The sequence below is a fragment of the Adiantum capillus-veneris genome, chromosome 3, assembly GCF_014529385.1.
Source record: "Adiantum capillus-veneris isolate H3 chromosome 3, ASM1452938v2, whole genome shotgun sequence".
NCBI classification, from domain to species: Eukaryota; Viridiplantae; Streptophyta; class Polypodiopsida; order Polypodiales; family Pteridaceae; genus Adiantum; species Adiantum capillus-veneris.
This window is the reverse complement of record NC_140933.1, coordinates 55,043,454-55,053,254: the sequence shown is the minus strand read 5'-3', so window position 1 is coordinate 55,053,254 and position 9,801 is coordinate 55,043,454.

The following is a 9,801-nucleotide window of genomic DNA, read 5'->3' as shown; positions in this document are numbered from 1 at the left end:
TGGGTACCAAAGTCAGAGATTTATCAAGTTACCCAACAAGGCCAAATGAAGACAAAGAATAGAATGGTTCTCGTCAAGCTACTTGAAGCACAAGGATTCTATGAAGGTAACACCCAAATATGGTTTCCCAAAGTAGTTGCTCAACCTAGAGCCACTAAGACCAACCAGGTAGCAAAGTACCCCACACAAAGACAATCAACAACAACAAAGAGCCAATGGAGACTAAGCACACCCAAGGGAGAAACAACCTCAAAATGGATCCCTTGTCTTCTACTACAAAAGCAAGGATTTTACAATGGTAATAGCCAAGTATGGATACAAAAGCCTAGTGTCAATCAAGTCAAGGGAGAAACTCATGAAGCAAGAACAAAGTGGGTCCCAAAACCACTATTGAAAACTCGGATCCTCACAAAGAAGAAAAAGTAAAGGTACAACAATGTGTCCTCCTTACGGAACATCCCATGCAACAAAAGAAGCTAGAGGAGTCAAAGTATGACAACTTACTTGAAAAAATGATGGCATCCAAACACCAAAGCAATGATAGAGGCCTTAATCTCAAGAACTTATGGCATTGGGTTTCAGGCCATGAACAGGTAAGTCCAAGTCTCCATTAAAAATACATGGCATAAAAAGTAAAGAGTCGGGTAGCTGAGCCACTAAATGAGCAAGGCATTAGTCCCAAAGCTTCAAGTAATATTCTTTGTGGTCTAAGAGTCTTAGCTATTCTAAGTACTGCTCAAGGTGGAGGAGTTGAGCATATTTATGTTGTGTCGGTGGCACTTGCATTACGCACTCTTACTTTATTTATCCCAAGCACTCACCTTGCATGAACAGGTACTCAACTTCCAAGTGTTCAAACCCAATAAGAGCGTATACCAAAGGCATTCTTTCCCACTGGGTTTTTCCCTTTGGTCATTCAGGTTCTAAACCCTAATCTAGAAACACCCATCACTATTCTATTGTATATATTCCTTCCATCAAATGAAACCAATAAAGAATTTGTTACACGATCTTCAAAGAGATAAAGTGGGGCCACATTGTTCTCAACTACGCTTTGACAAGAATAGCTCTTATCTTCAAAGATACCAACAAAGATCTATTGACAAAGTGTCAAAGAAAATCAAATTGGAGATGCCAGTGCACACATGTCAAAGTCTCAAACATTTTGAGATATGAGCTCCAATAAAATGTCAATTGCACCAGGAGGCAAAGTATCCAAAGAAGCAAGTATCATCGAACAACTGCACAAATGGAAAGGTAAAGAAGGATGTGCAACAACATGCACAAATGCCTCGTCCACAACATCCAAATCACAAAGAACACATGTTCATCAATCAAAGGCAAATGGGCACCCCATTTGAACAAGCAAAACATGCCAGATATAACTCAATCAAGGAAGGGGGGAGTCTCATCAACAAGAAGACCAGACTACAAATGGTCATGTCAAGGGACGACACAAGCTAGAAAGGGGGGAGTGTTTGGAGGTGATAACAACATACAAGTGCCCACCTAGCCAAGGCGCCCGTTGGGTCAGTCGGCCAAAGTTTTGATGTGGTCACATTATTTTTCCGATGTTTAATACATCAAACCCTGTAAAGGCCCTAATGACAGTCGTCTATGTCAAGTCTAAGTCAAAGATGTAATTTTTCCAATGATGTATGTAAAGGTCCATGAGAAGTTGGCCTCCGACCACATTAGAAAGCCCTAGGTATATAATACACTAAGGTTAGTGGGAAAGGGAGATTATTTTTTGAAGATAAGTGACTTTTGCTATACGCACAGAGAGCGACCTCTTGGCTCCAACTTGTAATCATCGCTATTGTGGCTACGGTAATCCAAATTCATTTTGTTTACTACATTGTGTTCTTCTTTCTCTGCTCTTTCATTCAAGTGTAAGCATTCAAGATTTGGTGTAGATATTAAACGCAACCGTTGTGGCCTTGAATCGTTGTTTTGAGTATGCGTATTTTTTGTTTTGACCCTAGGAGACGCTTTAGGGACCCAAAAATGACCCTTTAGGATCATCCGTTTACTCTTTTTGCGTACTTTGGGATGAGCGATCGTGATCTGTGTACCCATATAGAATGCTGTGATAGTGATAGGATGTGCTCTTCATAGTCCCCTGTAGCTTCCTTTCAAGTTTCGTGTGAATCCAATATTATTTCCATGGTAAACAGGCGTGATGACTGTAGCGATGTGTAGAAGGACATAGGCAGATTACTTGGCTTTAGTGAGTTTGATTTTCTTGTAGAGTTAGTAGTTGCATCTCTTCGAGTTCACTTCATTAGGATTGACACCCTAGTGAGTTTCCATGCCTCATCCGAGTTGCTTCCCTGGTATTGATATTTATGTTGATGCCTGAAGGCTATGCTATGGACGTCCACCGCAGAGACCCGCAAACATAATCAGTGACATATCAAGAGCCATTACCCCTAATATAGCTTCTCTGAAAAGGACTCAAGTGAAGGTACAAAACATGCATGATTACTCTTTGCATGAGCAATGTGCAAAACTTTGTGTCTATGTTTTCTCCCTCAAAAATCATGTCATGTTCATCTTTATACATTGCCCTAGATAGCATATCTATCATTTGTTTGTCTTTCTTTCCAATATTCTTGAAGTCTATTCAAGGAAGTTATGTCGGCTATCTATCATAGCATAGCAATATCAAGAGTTAAACGATTTATAAACATACCAAGAAGAGGCAGACAATTAATTTTCAAAATACATATTCCCCTATCAAGTACTCCTTGTCACACCTCAATGATGTAGACACTCACCATAATTCCCTTCTTACATATCTATAATCTCATTGGCAAGAGCTCATAACCTTTGCCCAAAACCTCACTGCATACTTTTGTTCTTCATCTCATCATCTTGTCTTATTGCTGATATTATCCATGTAGGATTAGTGTCCAATGTCACAATAATAGGTCTTTCATGTGAAAAGTCTTCCTTTTTCAAGGTTGGTGATGAAAGAAGTATTTTCTTTAGCCTCGTCATGGCTTTTGTGTGCTCTTCTTCCCATTGAAACTTCTAATTCTTTCTAAATAACCTATAAAGAGGATCTTCTACATGTGGATATGGTGGTATCCAAATAAGATAGAAGATGCTAGCACCAAGAAATTTTTGAAATTCAGTGAACATTGTGCACTATGCAAATCTTAACGTGATATTTTTCTGTGTTTTGTAGCGAGAGTGTCCCAAAATAGGCTGATGAAAGAAGAGAAAGGGGGGTAGAGGCATTTTTATGTATTTCAAATATTACTGTGGATATTATTGCTCATATCATTCCATGCATTACCATGATTATTGCCACTAAGATTTCCATGCTCATTATTGAGCCCCGCTTTAGCACTTAACATTCAATTTTTGGTGTCTCCCTCTATTTCTATTGTGAATAAAAAATTAAAGAACATTATTCAAAATTTTAGAAAAAAGAAATTTATTTTAAAACATCAAACAATGGCTATGTGGATAAACATGAAACTTCAAAAAGGAAACTCCATTCTACAGTTATGCATGCATCCCCATAGGAGTGACCTCCATGGCATCCATTCATCATGTTTTGGATTGGCTCTCACAAATTGAGGCTGCCAATTCATCCTGCTATAGAAAAATACACATTGTGTCTATTTTACAAGTGGAACCCCTTGTCTTCTCATACACCCTCCAGCCTTGGGGATGGCTTGCCTTGTGATGGACCAGAAAGCACTTCATTCAACAAAGTTTCCTTGCCTTGAAGGTAATCCTGACGTTGTTTTCTTAGTTCCGTGTTAGAGCCCACATTTTTTAATTTTCATCATGATAGATCAGGTGTGCCCACATTTTTCCAGATGGTAGCACCTATGTTAGTTTCTTCTTTCTTCAAGCTCTATCTTGCAACCATGTGCAAGTGGCCTACACTTTTGCAAGAACCTTTCTCATTCTCTTGCAAATGGGTTATCCAAAGAAGAGAAAGGGAGATGCCCAAGATGCCAAATTTTTTTTGTTTAAATTTTACCACTTTCATTACCGCCTTTATTGCCACTTCTACTACTGCACACTTCTAAAGAACAACACACACATTTCATCCAAGAAACTGCATCCATGCATTCTTTGCATATTTTGAAAAGCTTTATGAAGTGGTGCCAAAGAGCTATATTGTCATGAAAAGGTACTAAGCAAGGAGCACAATAAAGGATCTCTTCTTCAAAGAACTCTTGAGTTGCGTCAAACCAAAATGCTAGCTCGATTTGTACACATAACACTTCATAATTAACAATGGAATGCAATGTGTGAAGGTGGATGTAAGGGAGAGAAAGAGGTTATAATTGTTGTTATTGTTTGTATCATTATAGCGCAATGATTTGGAGCCAAAATATGCAAATTTGTGTACATTTATCTATTTTTCTTATAAAAGTACAAAGCATTTTAACAAAATTAGAGAGAGAAAGAGGGGGGAGAGAGACAAAGAGATCAGAGAGAGATGAATGGACAACACGACAAAACAATTTCATAACTTAAAGTATAAAAAATGTTTATGAATCATCTTCCAAAAGATCTCTACAAGAAGCATCATTCAATTTGAAGCCCATGGATCCTGGATCAATAAAGAGAGAAATAGAATTTTCGTTTGTGGATGTGTGGGATTCATCATCTTTGAATTTGTCATTCTCCATCACAACATCATTATCTTCATGGCAATCATCCTCACTAAGACTGGTAGTCGTGGGACTTGAATAATTGATCTCTCCCTCATTTGTCTCCTCCTCATTCAAAGCACTAGATGGGAGACGGTGGAAGATGGTCTCCACTTTATTAGTGGAAAAAATGGTTCTCCCCAAAGGTTTTACAAGAACTACGAATTGAAGTTTTGGATGGTGGATTGTTGGGATATAGATGACCTATAGAAGAGAAATTCAAAGTAAGTAACATCGGTATAATTAATGTTACAAGAAAATAAGGGTAAAGAAGGTAATCACTCACCTGCTCACAATTGTGTGTCAAAACTAAATTGCCATACCTCCCGTGTGATGCACACTAGATTCCACCATGTAGAGGCCATTATCACGCCATTTACACACATTTGCAACCCACTTGCACTCAAAGATGAAGGTATGAAAGATTCTAAAATTGATCTTTATTATCTTTTTAATAGTCCCACAGTACCTAGCTTCATCACAACATTGTTGTCAAAGTTTCCTATGAGGCCACAGTCCATGGTGGTTCGACGCGCATCAACGTGGCGTGTACGAAACTGCGACACTTTGACTACATAGAGCTAAAGGAAAGGCACTATAAAATATAAAAAATATTTCATCAATTACAAAGATAAAATCAAGAATTTTTTTAAGAATATGATTACTTTACCTTTGGTACAGACCATCGCGTATACTTCCATTCCTTGTCGGTGATGTCTTCTATGCGATCTTTTGCTTTGATTATTCTGTCATGAATCCACTCAACACTAATGAAGAACTAGGAGACATGCAAGGTGTCAAGGCACTGGGGGTGCCCTCCTACCTCCCTGCACTTACTTCAATGCTTCCCTTTCTTGCAAATGCCTTGCATTTTCCATTGTCCACAAGTCCATACACTTGGTCATAACCTTTGCATTGAGGATGCAAAAGTATTGATCACTCGGGCTAGATCCATATCCATTTGAAATAAATTTACCTTCCCACTTGGCAAGTATGAAGTCATCCTTGCATCCTCCTCATATGAAAAAATGCGAGGAATTGAGGGATTAACTTGTGAAAAATACTTTGAGATGTAGACAAATGCCTCTTGCATGATCCATCCTTTGGCCATGCATGCCCTTGGCTGGGACCGTAGCTACAAAAAATCTTTGACTGTCTTAAAAAACCTCTCTAAAAATAACGCTATCTCCTCAACCATGTGAAGCAAGAGGTGGAGTTGGCTAAGAAGCACGGGTCGAGGAAATGCATCCTCAATGGCACACATGGTTTCCATGGTAAGTGTTTGAGCAGCAGGGATGGCATCGATTTCAATTTATTTGGAGCTTAAAAATCTACAAGATATCACACAAGAGTACATTAAGTGATTTTTGAGGATATTGTGTACACATAAAAGATTAGTTGAGTGGAGATGTGGTATACCTTACTAACACTCCGAGTTTTAAAATAGCATTCCTAATTTTCTTATCCCGGCATATGTACATACTCACTAGAAATATGAACTGCAATGTCAAAATAGAAAGTGAGAGAAGTTCATACACACAAATTAATATTTAAACAAAATGTGGGAGATGATAAAAAAGAGAGAAATAATTCATTGTAAAATCTTGTGCCAATCACGAGACTTCAACCCACAATTGAATGCTTCTACATTTTGTTGCTTTTGTGAAAGCCCCTTTTAGTGACTTCATGTATCCCATTGGTGTGCAAATAAATGCAACTGAACCCTTCTCTTGATCTAGCTCAACTTTGGTTAGCATCTATGGTGTTTTAGGAAGCACAATCTTCCTATTGGGGGCTCGATGTGGAGTGGCGGAGGTCGGGGGAGACTTTTCATGGCCCTTAAGTCCTCCCTCTCCCCCAAAGAGTTTGTTTTTGCAAATAATGTGATCCCACATGGTGTGAGCTACATTCTTGAATATGTCCATGGGATCCAAGTGGTGTTTTATTTTCAAGTCCTTCCAATATGGAAGTCTTAAAAATATGGAATATCTTGACATACCTTTTGGTGAAGTTCTTGAAATTGAATCACTGTTGTAGTGATCTTCCTGAATAATTGCCCAATCTACCATCTTGTGCTTTAGGGGCATCCTCCCATTTGTTGGAACCTTGTATTTGCTATGAATTTTGGCAAGACAAGAATGAACATAACCTACCTGAAATCTCTCCATGATTAGGATAGTCGTGCATAGTCCACATAAGGATTCCCCTCACAAAGACCTCTCTCATCTCCTTTGCATGAGATACATCTACCTCCAACTCCCCGATGAGGGACTCAAGGTAGTGTGGTGTAGTGTGATCATGGGATGATTTACAAGGGAGAGAAGGGCTCTATTTATAGGTTTTAGAAGCCCCGATTAGGATTAGGCCTAATCAAGTTTATTTGAAGGAATAAAAGATTATGCATATTTTTTTATATTTTTTTTAATGAGGGTGGGTCTCTCTTGTCCTTTGAGTCACATGGATGTGGGCTCAAGGGAAGAGAATTATTGAGGATGATAGGAGAGATGATTGAGTGAATAATTTGGGAGTGCCTACTCTAGTAGAGGGTGCATTTTACAATAAGGTTAGTGGTTAGTAATTATCACTAAAAAATATTTACAAAATCATTCACCAAATGGTGAGATATATGATGAGAAAAGTTAGAGAAGGGATGAGCTTGTAAAGAGAGGTTGAAGCTTTGGAGAAGTTGACATTCACCTCTTTACAGCACCGGAAGAAGAAGCAGTCAGCATGGCGAAGCAGCGCGTGTCGATGAAGCTATGTTATTTCAAACCTTGGAAAATTCATGATAAAATCCTTCATTTGCAGAGGTTATCCTTGGATTTTTGTTGGTTTTTTGAAGTTCATTACAAAGCTGAAGAGAGTATGGTAATATGGACATATATGTAGAGAGAAAGGGGGACACATAGGGTGTAGAAATGGAGGATGAAGGCTATGGAGGTGTGAGAGATGTGGCAATGGTGAAGAGGGTGAATTAGGATATGGGAGTTGCAGGTTTGGGAGTGGGAAGGAGAGGAAGGAGTGTGTGTGAAAGAGGAAAATGATAAAGTGGAAGAGGGAGTTTGGCTGCATAGCATGGGCAAACTGGGGTCCACCAATAAAATCATAGCTCACAGCTCGTAGCTCAAAAAAATATGAAAAAATTTGAGGTGAAATTTCAGCTCACGAGCTACAACGTTTGTTTGTATCACTTTTTCAAATTTGGGGAGCATGTGATCTTTAAAAATTCAGCAAAACTGACTGTTTTTTCCACTGCACAAGGTCTTTGTGAGGTCCTTCTTTGGATGATTCTTTTGAATACCTCCAAGAGTGAGCTCCCCATGGTGCATGCATGAATTCCACATACCCTTGACCTTATTTGGTAGGTCTATAATTGAAGATATTGTTGAGATCATGATATAAGTGAATAGTACAACTAAGAAAATCAAATATTGAGGGGTCTAAAACAATATGTACATGTCAAATATAAATAATATAGGTGGAAAAAATATAAAGGGGTCAAAATAAATCTCTCTCATTATAAGTCTACCATAAAAAGATGAATATTTTTGGTGTTCTAATTTATGAGAGTAAAAGAGAATAGATGTAGGAAGGAAAAATCACAATAGTGAAAAAATATACACATAAAATAAAACTAGTTTTTTTGGATTTTTGTTGGGATGGAGTTACACCAAAAATAAGAGAAGCTTGCATGAAATTATTTTTTATATGGAATAAAGAGTATGCAAATTGGTAAGAAAAAATATGGTAATGGTGAGTCAATGTACATAGCATAAATAACACACTATAGGTAGAAATATTTAAATAAATACCAAAATAATTATGAAAAATCCTTTTATTTAGGCTCTATATACAATGAAATATTTACACACAAATGGGCCATAATATACTTATATTTTTTATATATATTTTTAATTTTTTTGGCTCAACTAGCCCAGTCAATAGCTAGCTGAGGGTTTTTAAGAAGATATGGGAAAAGTCCCCTAACTCACACACACCTATATACAGTGAAATGGTAGGGATATCCACAGTGTTTGGATGATTTTGGTAGGGTGGGTTAAGTCACTATGGCAATTATGGAGAGCTGAAAAACGGCTATCACTATCTTTCTCCATAATAATCTATCTATCTCTGCATAAGCCTCTACCTCTACCTCTACCTCTATCTCTAACTATCCATCATAACCAGATCCTTTTCTATATGCTTATATTATCTTAATGAATAACCCACATGATGAAAACTTCCACCCTTTCCAAAATGTGCAATCTCTTTGGGTTAATGTGTTTTTAGGTCAAAAAATTCACTTCCAACAAAGAATTGTATTTGTTTTTGGACCTAAAAGACTACAATAAATTCTTCTCTTACCACACCCCATTATTGTACCAGTCCCTAATTATTCTAATTCATTTGATGTGCACATATTTATTTTTCTCTAGAGGATGAGCCTTGATTGATTATTAACCATGAAGAATTATATACACAACTCATTCTAATCACTATATAGAATATCTACATTGTTGTGAGTACAAATTTATAGTTTCAAAGAACAATTCAAGGTTTATTTGGAAGATAAATATTAGTTTCTATAAATGCATCAGTAAATATTTTCATCCTACTCTTTATTAGATATGATCAAAGCTTGGATATTTTCATCTTTGTCTTATTTTGAAAGTTCTTTGTGTACATGAGAGGGTGAGAGAGAGTCTACTATGGCTGCACTTTATGTATTCACCACCAAACACCACACTTCCTGGAGTGAATTCTTTTCTACCCCCTCGCAAGATCTCATAGCCAGAGGTCTGGTACCTTCCTTCCAAGCACGACAACATTTTGACATATTTGTTGTGAACCCTATATGAAGATGCTAGGGTGACATTTTGTGGGTAACCATGGGTGATCATGCAAAGAAATATGGTATACATTTTGACCAAGCAACAGTGGAAAGATTTGAAGCATTTTCAATGTTCATGCAACAAAAACATTACACTGAAAGAAGGGAGATTTCAAAAACCAAATCCATAAAAGCGATCATCAACAGAATGGAACAGCTCAATGAAAAAACTATAGCCACTTATATGAAGGAGATGGAACTCCATTAAGTGTCAGAAGGTAAGATGAT